This window comes from Lynx rufus, unplaced genomic scaffold, assembly GCF_022079265.1.
Source record: "Lynx rufus isolate CCGP_SWC_20201006 ecotype Redwood Valley unplaced genomic scaffold, mLynRuf1.p SCAF_42, whole genome shotgun sequence".
NCBI classification, from domain to species: Eukaryota; Metazoa; Chordata; class Mammalia; order Carnivora; family Felidae; genus Lynx; species Lynx rufus.
This window is the reverse complement of record NW_025814859.1, coordinates 1485355-1507735: the sequence shown is the minus strand read 5'-3', so window position 1 is coordinate 1507735 and position 22381 is coordinate 1485355. Positions and strand designations below refer to the sequence as shown.

The 22381-nt window shown below is 38.7% G+C and overlaps 1 long non-coding RNA gene across 9 annotated transcripts in view; it reads right to left on the bottom strand.

Moving 5' to 3' along the window:
- The window catches only part of LOC124525445 (uncharacterized), a 59668-nt gene that overhangs the window by 25340 nt on the left and 11947 nt on the right, over positions 1-22381 (bottom strand). The window lies entirely within an intron of this gene.

Sequence of the window (22381 nt, the reverse complement as noted above, 5' to 3'; positions counted from 1 at the left end):
CAGCCATAAAAAAACATGAAGTTCTGGCACATGCAACAACACAGATGATGAACCCTGTGGATTTGTTAAGTGATGCAAGCCCTACACAAAAGGACAAATATTGCACTGCTCCAATTCTGTGAGGTACCCTGAACTGACAAATTTACAGAGACTGAAAGTAGATTAGAGTTTAACAAGGGCTGGGGAGAGGGGGAATATGACAAATGTGCCATAGTAATATAAGATGTTAATATAAGGGAAACTGAGTGTGGGGTATATGAGAACTCTTTGTAACTTCTTTGTAAATCTAAAACTTTTCTGAAAACAGAAAGCTTATTTAATACTGAACAGAATGGTGGCATCCACCCAAAAAAATGTTTACTTCTATAAAGAGGTTATCACACATTTTGATACTTTGTGTGTGTTAAAAATTAGACTTAATACAAATTCAATAAAGCAAATTGAATCAAGTTTATGATATCCTTGTGGGGCCCCCCTAGTGTTCAAGGAAAGTTTTGGAAAAACCTGTTTTGTGATATAGTCCTAAATTACAGGTTAAGCAGTCCATAGTCTTGTATATTTTGAAGAAAGTTACTTAAGCAACTATAAAATACTTAAATAAAAGCACTATGGCTTATATTAAAATAGTTTTGGACAGGCAATTTGGGAGGAACTTTAATAAACAAAAACTTCATATTTTTTTATCAACTTTTACAAGGATACCACCATACTGTCATATAGAAATAAGGACACATGGATCAAGTTTTCACTGCCGTATTATTTATTAAAGAGACAACCAAAAGCCTTATTAATAAGTAAACTGTTCAATAAGTAAATTATGGTATACATGAATTTTCATTTTAAACTAAGAGCCAGGTTTTCTGATGCATAGCCCATAGTCTCGTTAAATGCCCAAACCAATGATTTTTAGAATGTAAAATTGAATGGCTTATGTATGACAAAGGGTCTTGTTTAAGACATGCAAAGACACATGGCGAAGGAAAGGACTCTTTACAAGTATGACAGTCATGAAACATCCCATAAAAATTACTTTTCACTCAACCAAGAACACAAGCAATGTGCAGCAATAGGCATGCAAGAAAACATATATCATGAAACATTGTCTATACTGTTTCTGATATAGCTCTATTATGTTACATGCATTCTGATTAAAATCACCCTACATATTAATTTTAACTTGTAAATTTTTCTGTTATAAAGTCTCTCTTTCTCTTCCTCCCTCCCCAACACATGCACCCTATGTGACATCTTTATGGGACATCTGGCAGAAAAAAAATATAATAGCAGCTGAGGAAAACAAACAAAACCCTGGACAGAACTGACACCAAATAGAATAATGAAAAATCTCAAGATAGAGCCTATTCTAGTAAATTGTTGAAGTGAGGAAGTCAGGAGCCATAATGAATAGTCACTGATGCAAAAATTATCATGTAGAACCAAGAAATTTAGAGTATATAGAATGGCATCACAAATGAATCTAAATGTGGACAGGCAGCAAATGGGGACACCAAACAGTAACATTTATTATACTTATATAATCAAAATAATTCCATACTGTCATAGGAAAAGAAAGTTAATGACAGAAACCAGTGAGCCCAGAAGCAGACCCAAATAACGAGAATTCAATATCTGACAGATATAATTTTAATTAAGTAAGCAAAAGATGGATTTTCAATAAATGATACTGGACAGCTGACTGGCCCTTTAAAATAAAATGTGAGATTATATGATGACTGACATCAATTTTAATTAAATCATAAAAATACTAAAAGGAAGTTCAACTTGTAGAGCTACTCATATGATGGTTTTTCCTTTGACCTACAACGTCCTAAATTGTATTCACAGATTTCCTAAAATTGAACCATCCTTGCATGGTTGGCATGAATACCACTTGTTTGCATATTACTCATGAATCTGCTTCTGGGTTCTTTTTACCAAATCTATACTTAGGTTATTTGCTTATATATCACTATCAGACACTGGTCTACAGACTTCTTTCATTTTTCAGTTTTTATCAGGCTACTGTCTCTACAATATGCTGACTTTATAACAAGACTACTGACTTAGATATGCAGAGATCTCTGAAAGGTTACACATGAAGTTAATAATAATACTTGTATCTGGAAAGAAGGAAGATTGAGGACTAGAAAACCAGTGGTGGAAAGGAAACTTTGAACTAAATTAACTTTAGTACAAATTGAATTTTATACTATTTGCCATTTGCATGTATTATTATTTTTGAAAAAAATTATAATCTATGAGTGTAAAACTGGAACATTTTCAAAGGATAATCTAGAAACCCAATGAATCAAATTTAAAACTGCATACTCTTTACTCATAAACTATGACATAGTATTACCAGTGCAAGTACTTAAAGACAATTTGTAAGACACATAAAAATATGAATAAACGTGTAATACATTGTTTGCATTTAGGGGATGATATATATAGTACCATTTATACATGTGATTCAATGTTTATTCAACATTTAATGAGCATCTACTATGTGCCAGGCAGTTTTAAAGAACTGGAATCATAACATTCTAAAAGGATAAAAATTCTCTGTCTACAAATGCACAAATCCTTGTATATATCAGCAAGAGGCTTATATATCAGGAACAGCTATCAAATTGCCACTAGGCTCCCAAACCAATCAGAGGTTATAGGAAAATATACCAAAGCAAGATGGCAGGCCACCTTGTATGATTGCAACCTGAGTCTCAAGTGTTAATGCTTAGTAAACTCCTACAAATTCTAAAATATACGTTTGACCTCCATGACTCTGGTAGAAATTCACTGGTTTTAAGAGATTCATACAACTTGTTGAAAATGGGTAAGTCTACAGCTTACATTACAGCAATGTAATTTCAGATCCAGGGTGCAATGCTTATATAATATACCAATTATTTGATCCCAGGTACTGACAGACATAGTCTGCCAGTCTCTTAACTAGAAAATAATCAATCCCAAAGTATCAGATTACCAATCAGAGATCAGTCACTAAAATTATAAGATATACTGACCCCTTGGGATTACTACACAGTAAAACCTTGGTTTATGAGCATAATTCCTTCTGGAAACATGCTTGTAATCCAAAGCACTCATATATCAAACTGAATTTCAAGAACCATTGGCTTAGTTCTGATCATGTGATGTCTGGCGTCACGTACTACTCATATTGCAAGATGTTGCTCATTTATCAAGTTAAAACTTATTGGAAATGTTTGCTCGTCTTGTGGAACACTTGCAGAACAACTTACAATCCAAGGTTTCACTGTATGTGGTCTAATGTCAGAGGGACCATAGTGGGACAAAGACATGCCCAAGCAGAACCTAAATCAGACATTTAACATTACTTCAATAAATTTTTAAGTTTCTATGAAATGAACATAATCTGGAAATTACTTCAGGCTACCAAAGTACTATGACTCTGAGAGAAAGGAATGGATGATGACCAACAATTTAACATGAAATAAAAATGGACAAAATTTTATCTGAGGACATCATGAAAAAGGCTGCATTTATGACTGATGTGATTCCTTACCCCAAATTATAGTTATTTTAAAGTTTATTTTTGAGAGTGTGTGCATGTGCATGAGCAGGGGAGGGGCACAGGCAGAGAGAAAGGAGACAGAGAATCCCAAGCAGGCTCCTCGATGTCAGCACAGAGCCAGATGCAGGGCTCAAACTAATGAACTACGAGAGATAATGACCTGAGCCGAAGTTAAGAATTGGACAGACGCTTAAGCAACTGAGCCACCCAAGCACCCCCAAATTACAGTAATTTTAGCAGAACACCTAATGCACAAAATCAGATCCCTTGGAACCTCCAATAGTTGAAATTTAAGCCCTAAAAGTATTATTTACTGGCAATATATACATATATGGTGCTAAGTCTATTCCGACAATACCAAAAGTTCTTCAGAGAACAAGATCTACCAATGTCAGCCTGGTTAGTTGTTCCCAAAGTGGGATTCTGCCTTAGGATATCACTTTGGTAAAAATTCCCCTGAGGTCCAATGTTACAAAGTCTTCCTCTCCCTTCCTATCTTGGCTTCATATCTTCTATACTATTAAGTAACCTTCCTACATACCCTATTCTTAACTCTATTATACTTCCCTTAGCTTACTGAACTTGCTGAGAAAACCTAGAAATTACTACATGCACAACTGTATGTCCAGTATCCATGGCATAGGAGGCATTTAATTTATACAAGTTGAACAAAAAGCTAAGCAACATGGTATACTTTTATTATGAAAAAAAATCAAGGAAACCAAAACACTCCCCCCAAAATAACAACTACTAATCTACACCTGTCTCAAAAGATAACCAATGTGAACATTTTGGTGTGTAGATTTCAACATTTTTAACTTTACCAGGAAAATGCATCAAAGACTTTACAACAATTCCTTTAATTTCTCATAATGGGTAAAAATAGTTATTACCTAAATTGAATTATGCCCAGATAGCACAGTTCATCTGTTTTTAAATTTTAGTCAAATGGAAAAGTTTATTTTAAACCGACTTTCAGTTTTCTAACTAAATTCATGCGAGGCCACGAACAAAAATTTCACATTCCCTTAAGACTTTTCTTTCTTTCGAAAGAGAGCATGCGAGTGGGGAAGAGAGGCAAAGGGAGAGAGAGAGGGAGAATCTCAAGCAGATTCCACACTCAGCACGGAGCCCAAAGTTGGGCTCAATCCCATGACCCTGGGATCATCGCCTGAGCTGAAATCAACCGCTGGAGGCTTAACTGACTAAGCCACCCAGGAGCCCCTAGACTTCTTTTTCTTTCTTTTTTTTTAAATGTTTCTTGGAGAGAGAGAGAGAGAGAGAGAGAGAGAGAGAGAGAGAGAGAATGAATGGGGGAGGGACAGAGAAAGAGAGGGGGGACACAATCCGAAACAGGCTCCAGGCTCTGAGCTGTGAGCACAGAGCCTGACATGGGGCTCGAACTCACGAACTGCGAGATCATGACCTGGGCTGAAGTTGGACGCTTAACCAACTGACCCACCCAGGCGCCCCTTGACTTATTTCTTAAAGAACAGTTTCTTGAATGTCAAATTCCAAAGTCATGTGTGGGGAAGGAATGATGCACAAAGGAATTATCACACTTTTCACAGTTAACTTTTGCAACAGTACGAGAAAAAAAAAGGAAGCAAAAAATAGTGAATATATCAAAGATTTTGTTAAAAAAAGTTTACAAATAAGCTTAGATCACTCTTTGACATAAAAAAGTCCCAAATAGGCACTCTCAATTTTTTCACATGTCCCCAACAAAATGGAAATCATGTATTTAAACTTCTTCCTATCGAAGTGGCCCACCCTCTTCCCTTAAACAGGGTCTGAATGTGGTCAATTATAGAATGCTCTTATTTTGATCTTTTATTATACATCCAATGCATGTACACAGAGAAAAGTTAATGTAAGCAACCCTAAGACTACTATCTCAGAAAGGCCTGCTTCTCAAGGTTAGCCTTGGCTGGCATCTGGGAACTTTATGGGTAAACAGGTCCCTATGCTGGTAGAAAACTTTCCCTAACTAGTAAGAGTGGCTCACTGTATCTAGGTTACTGGTATAAATAATGTGGATCATGCTGAACACCTACTTTCCTTCTGGAAAGTGGAATTTTGGTACCTGCTAAACAAGACAGTACCTATGTGACCAGTCCACAATAAAAACCTTTCCTGTTGAGTCTCTATAATAGGCTTCCCTGGCAGAAACATTACACACAAGTTGCTGCATTTCTATTGCTGGAGGATGTACTCTGTGTGACTGCTCACGGGAGGGAGAGCAGAAAGAGGACTGCATAGGGATTCCTCCACACCCTCCTGCACCTTCTTCCCTTTCAATAACCTTAGAAAGGCTGTACACTGCGGCACCTTGGTGGCTCAGTCAGTTAAGCGTCTGACTCTTGGTTTCAGTTCAGGTCATGATCTCGTGGTTTGTGACTTCGAGCCCTGCATGGGGCTCTGCGCTGACAGAGCACAGCCTGCTTGGGATTCTCTCTCTCTCCCTCTCTGCCCCTCCCCTGCTCACTTGCTCCCAATATAAATAAATCAACTTAAAAAATTTAAAAAAAGAAAGGCTGTATATCCTTACTATGTTGCTATAATAAATCTCAGCTGTGAGTACAACTATATGCTGAGACCTGTGATCTAGTGACCCCCAACATCCCACCTATTTTGTGATATTGAGATGCCAAATCATGTATTTTCCTCCATGTTTCAAAATTGCATTTTCAACCACAATTATATGTAACACATATTTACATTAATAACAATTGGATGTTTTGGGGTGTTATTGTCAAGATTTGTAAAAAATCACTGGATTAGAGCTATCAATAAATGAGGTTACATCTATAGAACATAAACAGAGCTTAGTAACTACTTTTGACTTAGAACAAAATGTCAAGCTGGTCTTTAAGGGAAAAAAATGCATCTTCCTAGCTAAGCAAGTCATTTTGTTTTGTTTTTGAGAGGGTACCTTTCAATCAATCAATCAATCAATCAATCAATAAGGTAGGGAGGTGGTACAATTGTTTCCTTAGCTTGTTCCCGGCAAGACATTTTTCTTCTTTAGTGATGCAGAAGTTCTTTTTGAGTGTTAAGGCGTTGGTCTCAGTTAAAATATATCATATATCCTATTTTTAATTAGTGACATTACTATCAAGTTCCAGATGAAAACAGTCACTCATATTTTTAATTTAAAAAGTTCAAGCAATTCTCTCTACTTGGATGACTTCGAGGAATGTAAAGAACTTTTGTGGCCCACTGTAGCTAACTTCTAGCAACCGTGCCTCAGGTATATACGTACTATCTCTAAAGTGACTAAAGTAATTCTCTAGGTTCAATTAGAAAAAGAGGGAGTTTCTCCTAACAAACTATAACCACTGACTTTTATTATCACATTGTCTTCTCTTAACACTTCCAAATGCATACTTACCCTCATGCCTGAAGCCAGAAACATGTCCACATTACCAATCTTTCATTTGGTTCTTTTCTTTTAAAAATTTTTAATGTTTATTTTACTTTTGAGAGAGAGACAGAGCATGAGCAGGGGAGGGGCAGAGAGAGAGGGAAACACAGAATCCGAAGCAGGCTCCAGGCTCTGAGCTGTCAGCACAGAGCCTGACGTGGGGCTTGAACTCACGAGCTGTGAGATCATGACCTGAGCCAGAGTCGGCGCTTAACCGACTGAGCCACCCGGGCGCCCCTAGTTAGGTTATTTTCTATGAGAACAAACGATACTTCACGGCCCTGAGAGAATTCACTGCAGCTTCTTTGACTAAAAATTACGGGTTGGTAAGGAAATGACAAGTCAAGTGCAAATATAAATTGCAAGGGCATTCACCATAGCTGGTATATAATAAGGAGTAAATAATCTTCAACATGCCAATTTCTTAATTTACAAGAATGTGAATATACTCATCAATGCAACCAGGAAACTTGTTTCCACATCAAGAGCATATTCTTTCCCTGTAGCCAAATTATACCATAAAATTGCTTAATCGGCATGGAATTTGAACAGGTGTCATAATTAGACAAAATAAATGCTCAATAACATTAAACAAAGACAGCCTGACATTCAAGAAGTCTATACACCAAAAGTTTAATAGCGGTTTTAGTTGAATGATGGGATTATAGCTTATCTTGACTGTATTCTTTATAACCTGTGTTATCTGAATTGTTTACAATAAGCACCTCTTTATCACCAGGAAAAATAATACTTCCATTTTGAAATAAGCTATGAAAAATAACTACTTATTAAAATTAACAGAAAACAATCTAATTACTTTTAGCTATATATGGCATAATATAACTAAGGAATATCATAATGCTGGGGATTCACATGGTGAAAATTATGATTATTAGAATTTAAAGAGTTTAATAAATGGTTTGTTTTTTTTTTTAATTTTTTTTTAACGTTTTATTTATTTTTGAGACAGAGAGAGACAGAGCATGAACGGGGGAGGGGCAGAGAGAGAGGGAGACACAGAATCGGAAGCAGGCTCCAGGCTCTGAGCCATCAGCCCAGAGCCCGACACGGGGCTCGAACCCACGGACCGCGAGATCGTGACCTGAGCTGAAGTCGGCCGCTTAACCGACTGAGCCACCCAGGCGCCCCAATAAATGTTTTTAGAAGGGGAGAAAAATGTTGCCAACATGTTAATTCTGACCAAACAAATGTACAAATAAAAGGCTATTATTACAATATCCCCAAGTGAAGTTCTTTAAACAAGGCAGAATTTTACAAAAGAATTCCTAAATTCAGTTAAAAACGAATTATGGAACAGTAGGAAAATAGGAACAGTAGGGAAAATATTGAGAAAGAATAAATAAGAAGTTTTACTATAAGCAAGAAGGGAATAGACCAGGGGTCAGCAAACTACAGCCAATGGGTCAAACCTGCCGACAGATTTTGCATTTATTGTCTGCGGTTGATTCCCCAAGTGAACAGTTGCAAAAGAGACCGTGTGGCTCACAAACCCAAAGTGTTAACTATCTGGGACTTTTACATAAAATGTTTTGCCAACCTTTGGAGCAGACACTTCCATTCTGCTTGTCATACCCACAGCCTCTTCTCTAAGGGAGTTCAAGGCCAAGAGAAGGCAAATTTATGAGGTACTAGGATCTGATCCATGAGTACCACAAGTAAGCAGAAGCTAAAAGGTAAAGAAGTATCAGCTGGGAAGCCAGCTGATAGCAAAAGAAGCACTAAGAGTGGGAAGGAGCTTTTAAAATGCGGATAGCTGGGGCCATTTGAGGCTATTTAAATCACAATAATCTTGCTCTGGTTTATTTTTAAAGTTCCCCAGTTAATTCTAAAGTACAACCCTGACAGAGAACCACTAAGCCAGGAGAAATAGCAAATGCAGAGTGGCTGAGTGATGCCAATGGTGTAGTACAAGCATAATGACCCAAAGGTACTGCTGTTAAGGTACCCAGGGCTGCTTGAATCTAGTTCCCATACTCAGTATTGTTCATTTCCAGTCCCACTAACTCCCCATCTTCCCACTGTTCCACATATTTAATATAATAAACCCCTATTAATGAGGTAAGTTGAGTGATTCATTTCTTGACACCAAAAGAACCAAATTAATACAGAAGTTAGTATCAAGTATATAGTTGCATGAAACAAACCCTCAGCAGAAAAGGAACATTTGAAATTGTTAGGGAATGATTGCAGAGTGAAAATCACACACAATCCAGGATGAAAGTTTCAGAAGTTTGGCAAAGCCACAACTTATACAATTGCCTTTGTGACTCAAATGTGCACACATTTAGGGTGAAGGTCTGAGGAAATCAGTAGTGGCTATGTATTATAGCAACTTCAAAGAAATAAGCAAAGTAGGGTTTGACAGTTTCTATTCTGACACTGATGTACAAATTCTTGATATAACCATGAGGTGCTGACCCTGGAAAGCATGGTTTTGTCTCTATTATATCTAGGCATGGTTCTCAGTTGCCATTCCAACAGGCATGGAATAACATGGATAGGTCATAGATTCACAAATTTGATAATCACTGAACTAAACATGTCAGTTCTGGTTCCTACCAAACATCCACTTATTTCCTTCTAAAGACCTTTTTATTGTCACAACTGTAGCACAGGCTTACAATCAGGTTTTGTTTCACAAAACAGTATTATATTCTCTCCATGGAGTACAGCTGATGGGACCAACCCATACACTGACAGCAGCCTATGACCTGTCTAAGCATGAAAAAGCACTGCACAAATAAAGATAAACCAAGCCAATTAGGACCAGACAGGTAACTAATGGTGAAATCTAAAGCTGAAAGCCTCACCAAAGACAAGGCAATGGAAAAGCCAGGCGTAAGAAAGACGAGTGAAGAAAAATGTAGATAAGCCAAGAGAATAGAATGCTGAATCAAGTCAGTGACACAGTGGAAAAGGTCCACTAATTCCATGTGCTTAAGTCCCTCGAGCCACCATAGATGCATTTCCATACCACACTGTTCTTGCAATTCCTATGAAATCCCTATTTTCCTTACTATTATCTTACTATGTTTATCTATGTGATAAACACTTGTTTCTTGACCTAAACCTGTGTCTTATTTCTTGAAACCAGAAATCCCATATAATTTAGAAAATAGTATACAGTTGGGGTACATGAACAGGACTTCTGCAGGAATGTGAAATATTTAGACCTGCTTATTACTTGGTGGTAGGGTGGAGAGAACATACACCCACCACAATCCAGGTTGGAATGTTAAGAGCCTCCAGGAACTGTGGCAAAGTTATTGTCACAGGAGCACACATCCAGTGAATGTAACTTGTGACACAATCACAACAACAAACAAAATTCAAGTGGCCAAGGAAGATCACAGATAGGTGAGTGATTCTGAAACTGGAGAGTAAATTTCTAAAGTGGCTTTATGACATTACTTCAGACTACAGGATCTGGCTGTGACTTAGTTACTCTCCAACATTTACACTTAAGTAAGCGTTGGAAAAGTATAGGCAGAGCATCTTTAGAAATGAATATATGAGGCCGTCTGGGCGGCTCAGTCAGTTAAGCGTCCGACTTCGGCTCAGGTCATGATCTCACGTTTTGTGAGTTTGAGCCTCGTGTTGGGCTCTGTGCTGACAGCTTGGAGCCTGGAGTCTGCTTCAGATTCTGTGCCTCCCTCTCTCTCTGCCCCTCCCCCACTCATGCACATGTGTGTGCTCTCTCTCTCAAAAATAAATAAACATTAAAAAAATTAGAAATGAATATATGCAATGAGGAGCCTATGTGCTTAGAGGTCAAGATGTAGAAATGCAATACAAACACATCTGAATTAAATGGTGGCCACACTCATAGTCCCATCTAAGGTAAAGTCCCAACCATAGTTCTGGAGAAAAGGCAGTCCTAGACAGCAATGAATTTTAGAATATGACCTGTCCTGGCAGCCAAAGTAGAATGCACCAGGTGTAGGATACACTACCCAAATGCTGTTATCGCATGACTCAAAAAGTGACTACCCAAAGAGACATGAGCTAAGCCACTGGAATTCTTGCACTGAACAATGAAGTTTGTAAAATGAAAATGAATGAGTCCCATAGCAAAGGGAGCTGAACCTTAAAAGACAGAGTTGGGAAACATGAGATATAGCCAAAGACATTGGAGGAACAAGTAAGATTTAATGATGAGTAATTGAAAATTTACGAGGAAGTAGAATACAAAACTAGGAAGTAAACTAAAGCTTGAGTAGATATGAGGAAGTAGAGACCAAAAAAGGTGGAGACAAAGAGTAGTTAAAATGTGATGTATGAAATGGTGTCTACAATCAATACTGTATTGACTACTGAAAATTTGCTAAGAGAGTAGATTTCAGGTGCTCTCATCACACACACACAAAATTGTAACTGAGAAGATTAAGTTAGTAGGGGCATCTGACTACAGTAATCATTTCACTATATATACCAAATCATTGTGTTGAATACATTTAATATGTACAATTTTTATTTAAAAAAAAGATGCTAAAGGTGACATACTAGACAGATGATACAAACCTCTGTTGTCAACATTCCCAGCTATGTCTTGGAACCACTTCTAATCCTCAAACCATTTTCCACAGAGGGGAAACTGAATTTTATTTTTTTAATTGTCTTTGTTCAAATACAGGTTTTTTTTAAAAGTTTATTTATTTATTTTTGAGAGAGGCAGAGACAGCATGAGCGGGGGAAGGGAAGAGAGAGAGAGAGAGAGGGAGGGAGAGAAGGAGAGAGGGAATCCCAACCAGGCTCCACACTGTCTGCACAGAGCCTAATGCGGGGCTCAAACCCACGAAACTGTGAGATCATGACCTGAGCCAAAACTGACTGAGCCACCCACGGGCCTGTCAAATACAGGGTTTTCTGTATCTGAATTCTTATGAGATCCCTGTCTATCTTAGGAGGCTGCCTATGCAGAGCTGGGTGGTCCAATTGTTTGGATGGCGCAAGAGAAGTCTGTTTCTTGAAAATGAAGGAGCCTACAATACTAGAAACTAGCTAACAGGATTACAACCACAACTGAAGCTCACCAAGAATGTGAGTTTTCTGGATGTGGTTAGGGTGTCACATTAGGGAATAAAGAAGTGAGAATCTCTCCACATATTAGAATGATAACAGCCACTAGTAGTCCATGACAAAGCTGTTAATTTGGCATTTAAAGCCATCAGAGATGATGCTTGTGAGGGATCTGGCAACTTCTGCAACAGAGCAACCTCAAAGTTTTTCTGTTGATAGCCAGGTAGTAAATAATTTAAGTTTTGCAGGCCATATGGTTTCTGTCACAACTACTCTATTCTGCCACTGTAGCATAAAGCAGGCATAGACAATACATACATGGATGTGGTGCTATGTTCCAATAAAACTGAAATTTGATTTTTGAATTATTTTCACGTCATGAAATATTTTTATTTTTCCCAACTATTAAAAAATTAAACATCATCTTCACTCACAGGCTGTAGAAAAAGTAGTGGGTCACTGTTTATGAACAGACCCTTGATAAACAGACATTGAAGGATGGTCATGAAACTCTTAAATTTGAAGATGTTATATTTAACATACCAAGGAAATTCTGATGACTGTGTAAACTTTCTGTTTAATGGGTTATTCTTGTTCTGTTTTTTTTTTTTTACCACCTTAACTGTTTTTAAGCCTACAGTTTAATAGTGTTAAGCATATTAACACTGTTGAGCAGCCAATCTCCAGAACTTTTCATTTTGCAAAATTGAAACTCTATACCCATTAAACAATTCCCCATTTGGCCCCTCCCCCTAGCCCTTGGCAACCATCCGATTTTCAAGAAACATTCTGTGGGTCTAGAGGGGGGATCCAGACCAGAGGATACCAGCTTGCTCACGTTTCATTCAGTGTCTTATAAAATTGTTTAATCCACAGTAAGAAATACAGTTACATTGGACCAAAGATAACACATATACAAACATATAGCTGGAACAAAAATTTCACAAAGTATTTACACTTTGTCAGATGGAAGCCAGTATTTTCTTATTTTGTGTTCTGTCCTAATCTATTCTATTCTAAGCTATACAATTCCATTCAAAACTGTGACCCAGTTTTAAACAGTACCCAAGGGAAACTGCCAACTCCCAGGTTAAGTTGAACGGGTAGTGCTACACACCATTTTTCATACGACATGGGGAAAAGGGAACACTATGAATAAGCCAAAATTATGAAGAAGCAAAGATATTAGGTCATAAAAGCATTTACAAACACATTGTGTTTTGGTCTGTGAAATTTTTTTAAAAAGTAAGCTAACAGGGGTGCCTGGGTGGCTCAGTCAGTTAAGCATCCAACTTTGGCTCAGGTCATGATGATCTCATGGCTTGTGAGTTTGAGCCCTGTGTTGGGCTCTGTGCTGACAGCTCAGAGCTTGGAGCCCGCTTCAGATTCTGTGTCTCCCTCTCTCTCTGCCCCTCCCCTGCTTGTGCTCTGCCTCTCTCTCTCTCCCCAAAATAAATAAACATTAAAAAAGTAAGTTAACAGCTCAAAATCAGGCTCCTTGTAGAGCTGAAAATCCTGTCAATATTGGGCTATTTTCCTACTGGGCAACAATCAAGAGCCAGAGTAATAGCCTTCTCCTTTGTATCAAAGGTGCATGTTCCAGGGAACCACAATCCCAAACACTCTTTACTAATACTCTTGGAAGCATCAGCTGCTCTTTACCATCTAATCTGCTCTCTTGTTTTTTAAGAGTAATCTCTTTTCCACTGTCTCTACCAAAAGTAGATAAACAAGAGAAGAGCTCCCCACAAAATCCCCTAAGCAGCATTTGAAGAAGAAGAAAAAGGAAGAAAATAAAAATTGGGATGGTGCTATACAGATACCCCATCTGGAGCCTGCAAGCATTTGCAATTGCAACCCCTGAAAGAGAAGATGGGAGAGGCCAGTTGTTTAATGAATGCATTAGAAGCTGGAAGGAATGAAGCACAGTAAAAAAAAAAAAAACAGAGACCAAGTGTAATAATCATACTAATTGCAGAACATGACAGGAAGACCCATAAACTGCTGCTCTTGGCATATAAATATCGAACTAAATGGAGGTAAGTCGGGCCTAGTAATTTGTGTTCTCGGTATTAGAACTGGACTATTAAATGTAATCATAGTAGCAAAGAGAACTGAAACTCAGAGGATACACAGCAAGCCAACACAATGCAGAAGTGAGGCCATGAGGGCCACAAGCAAGCAAAACCTACGATGAAAGTGAAGGCCGAAGTAAGAAGAACTGATGAACAAGCTAACAATATGAGGTGGGTTGAAAAAGATAAAGTGAACACACAAGCCAATATGTAATGGGAGAAATTATTCTAAAAGTTTTTTGGTGAAAACTTTAGGGTTTTTTTTTTCTATGTCATAGTATCGTGGCACCTGCAAATTGTGACAGTTTAATTTCTCTACCAATTTGGATGCTTTTTATTTCTTTCTCTCGGATGATTGCTCGGATGATGGCTAGGACTTCCAGCCAGCTAGTAAGAGTGGACCAACAAAACAACACTAAACACTCTTAAAAATATAGAGAACTGGTGGTTGCCAAAGGGGAAATGTGTGAGGGGATACAGGTGAAAATGGGTGAAGGAGATTAAGAGAACACTTATCATAATGAGCACAGAGTAATGTACAGAACTGCTAAATCATTCTACTGTACACCTGAAATTATTAACACTATATGTTTAATTATACCTGAATAAAAATAAAATAAAATAAAATAAAACAAAACAAAACAAAACAAAACAATTTCCACACCAAATTGGGGAAAATATCTACAACATATGGCAGCTTCAAAATCTGTGTGAAGAAGAAACTCAAAAAGAAGTCTCAAGGAAGATTTTTAACTGTTCTTTCTCATTAGGAATCAAAGACATAAAAACTAAAACATCAAGGAAGACCACTTTTTACCTTTGTAATTGACAGATTTTTTAGAAACTGTAATGTCATGTACTGGTGAGGATATGAAAAAATGGACATTTTCATACACTACTAGGGGGATGGTACATTTAATTCAATCTTAGGAAACAAACATGAATATGTGCAAATATTTATCTAAAGAGATGTTCACATCAGTATTATTTATACAATATTAAAAGAGCAGTAATTAGAGAAAGACAGATACCATATGTTTTCACTCTTATGTGGATCCTGAGAAACTTAACAGAAGTCCATGGGGGAGGGGAAGAAAAAAAAAAGGTTAGAGTGGGAGAGAGCCAAAGCATAAGAGACTCTTAAAAACTGAGAACAAACTGAGGGTTGATGGGGGGGGGGGGGGTGGGAGGGAAGGGTGGGTGATGGGTATTGAGGAGGGCACCTTTTGGGATGAGCACTGGGTGTTGTATGGAAACCAATTTGACAATGAATTTCATATTAAAAAAAAGAGCAGTAATTGAACAAGAGCCCAAATATTGGATAAGAATTAAAATTTTACATTAATGCAATGGCATATTATGCGCCACTTTAAAAGAGATGTCATTAAAGCATATTTAAAATTTTTTTTCTGTTTATTTTTGAGAGAGAGAGAGAGAGACAGAGACAGAGACAGACAGAGCATGAGCTGGGGAGGGGCAGAGAGAGAGGGAAACACAGAATCCAAAGCAGGCTCCAGGCTCTGAACTGTCAGCACAGAGCCCAACGCAGGGCCTGAACTCATGAAATCGTGAGATCATGACCTAAGCTGAAGTAGGACACTTAACCGACTGAACTACCCAGGTGCCCCTAAACCATATCTAAACCATATTTAATGGCATGGAACATGTTTGAGATCTGCTAAATTTAAAAGATCAGGAAACAAGATTTCATTAATGACCCTAACTTCAACACCTGACAAAGACTGCCACCCTAACCAAAAACTCACTGTTAAACAGAAACAAAACAGTAAAAAATAAAACAGAAAATAACATTAAAAATAGCAAATTTAGGAAACCTAATTCAAAATCATTAAAAAGTAAAAAGTTTTCTTCTAGAGATGCAAGGTAGGTTCATTATTAAGAAAACTATTAAATAGAACACATACAACAAAAGGTCAAAGAAAAATATTTACTGCCATGTCAAAATAATCACTTACTTGACTGAGATGGCTGTTCCTTTGTCCAGATCTCATTTTTACATAGCAATGGATTAATTCCTCCTATCCTGAATGAGAAATTTAGGTTTTGACACAGCAAATTACCAAAACCACTGCCTCCTACCTTGACTAAGGACAGTGTTTCCATCTAAGGTAACCTCTATATTAGACTCACTTATGGGCCTAAGTAGCAGAGAATACATATGCTGGTGAAGAACATAAACACTAGAACTGATAAAGTAAGGATAAGAAAAAATGACATAAATATTCCAAGTCATGCAAAGAAAAACCTATCATACCAAACCCAGACAAAGATGCTACAAAAAAAGAGAACTATAGGGCAACAGCAAACCGCATTCAGTAATAGATTAAAGGAACATTAATCATGATCAAGTGGCATGTATTCCAGGGATACAAGGATGGTTCAATATTCACAAATCAATCGACGTAATACACATTAACTAAACGAAGGATAAAAATTATAACAGCATCTCAATAAATGCAGAAAAAGCACTTAACAAAATTTAACATCTGTTCATGATAAAAACTCTCAACAAAGTGGGTTTAAAGAGAATATATCTAGGGGCGCCTGGGTGGCTCAGTCAGGTAAGCGTCCGACTTCAGCTCAGGTCATGACCTGACAGTCCGTGAGGTTCAAGCCCCACGTCGGGCTCTGCGTTGCCAGCTCAGAGCCTGGAGCCTACTTCAGATTCTGTGTCTCCCTCTCTCTCTGCCCCTCCCCTGCTCATGCTCTGTCTCTTTCTGTCTCAAAAATAAGTAAAAACATTAGAAAAATTTTTAAAGAGAATATATCTCAACATAAATAAGGTCACATACGAAAAACCCACAGCTAACATCATATTCAATGGTGAAAAACTGGGAGCTTTTCCTTAAGAACAGGAACAAGACAAGGATGTCCACTGTCACCACTTGTATTCAACACAACAACAGCAATCAGATAAAAAGAAATATGGGACGCCTGGGTGGCTCAGTCAGTTAAGTGCCCAACTTCGGCTCAGGTCATGATCCTGTAGTTCGTGGGTTTGAGCCCTGTGTCAGGCTCTGTGCTGATAGCTTGGAGCCTGCAGCCTGGAGCCTGCTTTGGATTCTGTGTCTCCCTCTCTCTCTGCCCTTCTTCTGCTTACGCTCTCTCTCTCTCAAAAATGAATAAAGATTTAAAAAATTAAAAAGAAAAGAAAAAGAAATAAAAGGAATCCAAATTGGTAAGGAAGAATTTAAACTTTGGCTATTTGCAGATGACATGATACCTTACATAGAAAATCCTAAAGTTTTCACCAAAAAGCTATCAGAATAAATGAATTCAGTAAAGTTGCAGGGTACAAAATTAATACACAGAAATTGGTTCTGTTTCTATACACTAATAATGAAATAGCAGTAAGAGAAATTAAAAACAATCCCTTTACAATAGTACGCAAAATAATAAAATAGGATTAAACATAACCAAGGAGGTGAAAGACCTGTACTTTAAAAACTATAAAACACTGATAAAAAATATTGAAGGTGACACAAGCAAATGGAAGCATGTTCCATGCTCATGTGGTGAAGAATAGTTCAAATGTCCATGCTATCCAAAGAAATCTACAGATTCAATGTGATCCCTATCAAAGTAGCAATGGCATTTTTCACAGAGCCAGAACAAATAATACTAAAATTTGTATGGAACCCCAAAGGACCCAAATAGTCAAAGAAATCTTGAGAAAGAACAAAGCTGGAGGTATCACAATCCCAGATTTCAAGATACTACTACAAAGCTGTAGTAATCAAAACAGTATAGTACTGGCACAAAAATAGACACATAGACCAAGGGAATAGTATAGAGAACCTAGAAATAAATCCACAATTATACAGTAAATTAATCTATGAGAAAAAAGGCAAAAATATACCATGGGAAAAAGCTAGTGTCTTCAATAAATGGTGCTAGGAAAACTGGACAGCTACATGTAAAAGAATGATACAGGACCACTTTCTTACATCATATACAAAAATAAACTTGAAATGGATTAAAGACCTAAATTGAGACCTGAAACCATAAAAATCCTAGAGGAAACCACAGGCAGTAATTTCTTTCACATCAGCCTTATCAAAACTTTTCTAGACATGTCTCCTCAGGTAGGGAGAGAGAAGGAGAGAGAGAAGTGGGGCTCACCCAAAGTGGGGCATAAGCTTCACCTGATGTAGGACTTTAACTCATGAACTGTGAGATCATGACCTGAGCTGAAGTCAGACACTTAACGAATGAGCCACTCAGGTGCCCCAGGAATTGGCAAATTTTCAGTGAAGGGCCAGATGATAATGCTTAAGGCTGTGGACCATACAGTCCGTTGCAAATACTCAATTCTACTGTAGCACAAAAGGCAACCACAGACAACAGAGAATCAGCATGATTCTGTGTTCCAACAAAATTATATTTACAAAAACAGGCAGCCAGCAAGTGGGCCACACCTTGCCAAACCTTAGCCTATGCCAACTATCTGGACACCTCACCAGCAATAAAATTTACATAAGTATTAATTGATAGGTATCCCTATTATTTTCCACTTGATACAGAGTAATTTTATCAGTATTGTCTGCTAACAGAATGCACTATTTATGCTGAATTCCAGCTGGGACATCCTGACATGCACAGCAAGCTGCTCCCGCCCCTGATGAGCCTGTACCTGAGTTAATTCTGCAAGCAATGGATTTTCAGTTGTGACTCTGACTCTTGCAATTCCTTTTTGTTTGGTGTAGAAGAAAGTATAACCTCATGGAAATCATCCAACATAAACATTATGCAGGAGGGTGGGGGTTATAATAAAAAGTAAAAAGACAAAGATAAGCACACAGTGAATAGCTGTGATGCTAGTTCATCTAAAGTGGTCATCTTTAGAAACTAAAGGGATCCACACATCCCTCACACCATCCCTCTTGCACATCTGAACCTCCCTTTGAAAACAAACTCTTCACAGGACACCTGGGTGGCTCAGTCGGTTGAGCGTCTGACTTTGGCTCAGGTCATGATCTCACAGTTCGTGAGTTCGAGCCCCACATTGGGCTTGCGGCTGTCAGCCTATCAGTGCAGGGCCCACTACGGATCCTCTGTCTCCCTCTTGTCCCTCCCCACTTGCGTTCTCCCAAAAATAAATAAATGTTTGATAACAAACCCTTCACATATGCCCCTATGTCCTGGAAGAAGACAGTGACAAGGATCCCATAAGGAGGCAGGTGGTCCCAAAAACTAAGAATATGCTTGTCATATTCTACCACTTCAAGTAGAGTAAGGTAGTCAAGATCTTTAGAGTATGACACAATACAGCTCCACCACTGGCTCCTGGTGGCATGCTAGTGGCCATCACCTCTCTGATCCTCAGTTTTATTATCTGTAAAGTAGGAACAAATCATACATCCCAGAATTACTATTAAGTTAAAATGAGACAACAAATATGTGTAAAACACTTGCCTAGAACATAAAAGACACTGATAACTAACTGAATAATCATTGTTATTGATATTACATGACCTCAGGAAGAAAATTTTCAAAAATTGTGCATGGGTGTTACTATGGGAGTGATGACTAGCCTAAACAGAAAGACAAAAGAAAAAAAAAACCGCAACAGAGCCAGCTGTCACAAAAGTAAAGAATGGATAATGAGGATAGGGAAATCCCAGGGAAAAAACTGGGATTCAGAGAGCAAAAGCCAGATTTATACAACCCGTTTTGGCCCATATAAAGAAAGAGACAGGAAGACCTTTTTTTTTTGGACAGCATACTAACATTCCTATCCTTATACAAGACCAATGTTAGGTAGGTAGGTAGTTAAGTACAAGTGGGAGAGGGGCAGAGAGAGAGAGGGAGAGAGAGAATCCCAAGCAGGCTCCACACTGTCAGTCCAGAGCCCAATGTGGGGCTCGATCCCACGAACTGTGAGATCATGACCTGAGTTGAAATCAAGAGTTGGATGCTTATCGACTGAGCCATCCAGATACCCAAAGACCAATGTCATTTTAAAGTAAGCTGTAATATACACGGAATGTGGGAAATCCCTTTGTACTATCCCAGGCTTCTCCCTAGTGAAAAGACAATTTTCCTATCATTCAGGTTCCTCGTGCAGGCTAATTCTCGAATTCTGTCAATAGAATTATCCAAATATTCCAGAGGAACATTATGCTATGAAGGCACCATCTCAAAACCATCCTCATGGGAAAAGGTGACCTTTATTACTTTTATGAAAAATGGCAGATACTGGCATTCTGGTTATTAACTCTGGATGGAGGCATTACTAGCTTAAAGTAGGGATGGGCTCTGTAGAGATCTCCCAGGAATGGCCATATTATAGATGCCTCCTACTTTAACTATGGACCTTTTTGTTTCCGTTGTAGAAAAGATTTAATAGTTTAAAGTCGATTTTAAAATGAGTGATTAAATTTGAATTGTGATCATGGTATAAGGTGACAGAGAACTGACCAGTCACGGTGAATTCTTCTAGTCCTATTTTACCTTTCTGGAACCTTATTTACCGCCCCTCCCCCATCAACTTTTTGCCCTGATCCCTGTGTGAACTCCTTAGACTACCTACCCCACCTATAGGTGAAATGATGAAGGGGACGTTCTGTACTTGTTTATGTCTTGGCTTGTACAGGCTCAGGCTCTTCAGAAAGGTGTGTGCTCTGCCAAGGTTTGTGGCAGAGATCTGCTTACCAGCAGTGTTGTGTTTTCATTCCCTGCCTCCCTTTTCTCTGATGAGATGGGTTGTGACCTTCTGGTCTTTCCCTGTCCATGAGGGCAAAAGCTACCTCTCAGGATGGCCCTGATCATGGTGGCAGCCACAGGTCAAGCCGTGTGACTGGCTCTCCTAGGCCAGCTGGTCCCACCAGGCTGGCCCGCAGCCTGAGTCTGCTGTATGGCAGTCACTCCTGCCTGTTCTCAGCCCCTCCTACCAGTGATGCAGCAGAAAGACCTGACCTCCCCTAGTGTCTGAGTGTTGGTTCCCAGCTGGTCCATATACGCATGGGGCAAAGGAAACTGCTGAAAGAGGTAGACCACTCCAGATTGGTAGGCAGTGGTTTTAATAAGCAAGGGAACTTATGAGGCTTGTCTCGGGCAGCCAGAGACTAGCAGATGTCTGTACCCCTCTGCCAGAGTCTTAAAAGTTTGTAGGTATAGAGGCCTTAACGTGGTTCAGTCACATGTGCCATCCAGACGGTCTATACCACACCTTACCTTTTCAAGGCTCCATCCTTGAAACAGTTCCTAGTGCAGAAACTGTACACTCCAAGGACAGGGAAAGAGTGAGGAACCTCCATTTGCCTGGGTCAAGCTCAAGGGTCAACCAGTGGTCACGTCGTGTCAATAATCTCCTCCAACACTGGGGTCAGCAGGCCAACTCTGACAAAGGCACTTTCTTACTGAAGCCTTTGTTAACTGCTGTGCTGCACGTGTGAAGGGGTTATTTACTGGGTGTCTAGCTCTGTGTTAGGAAGGAGGAGGAAAATGAATGAAAGGAGAGGACCTGGTGCCTGTGCTCCACTGAGGGCAAAAGTCTTTCTGCGTTGTAGGTATTCCATGTGGGTTGGCTTGTCCGTGCCATGATTGCAGATTCTTAGGTTCAGACAAAGTGAGTGAAAGTGGTCTACCAAGATTTGGACCCACTGATCCGGACATCTGAGGTAATGAGTTCAAGGGTGGTGCCAGAAGAGCACTTTTCAGTGGTGTATCAGACTCAAAGTGGTGTCCAAAACACAGGGGCTTTATTGGCCCCAGACTAGACCAGTGTCAGCAAAGAACCTGATTTTGTGCCTCTCTTCTCTTAACTATGGACCATTTAAATGCTCCCTGGATCCCATCAGGGGGCTGATCCCTTAGGAGTCCAAAATGAACACTAGTCCAATTGGTTTAAGTGCAATCCAGAAGACACTGCTATCTCTGAAATTACTAACTTGGCTACCGCTGAAATATGGAGCCTCTGCTATGAGCTGACTTTCGACAAGATGTAGCTCCACTTTCTGATAAAAACTCTCAACGAGTCTGGTTAAAAAGACACTCTCCCCTTAAGAGGAGTATAATTAGTGTCCTGCCTTTATTTGTGACTGTAGCTTATGTTGCCTAGTTTACTTGGCAACCATTTTAGTTCTGATCCTCTGCAGGGGTGATTACAGACTGGGTAAACAAGATAATTTACCCCAATTGTTTCAAGAAAAATGTATTACAGAATAAACTACAGGCTTTAAAGGCATGTGATATATATATATATATATATACCATATATATATACATATGTAAAATGGAATACCACTCGGCGATGAAAAAGAA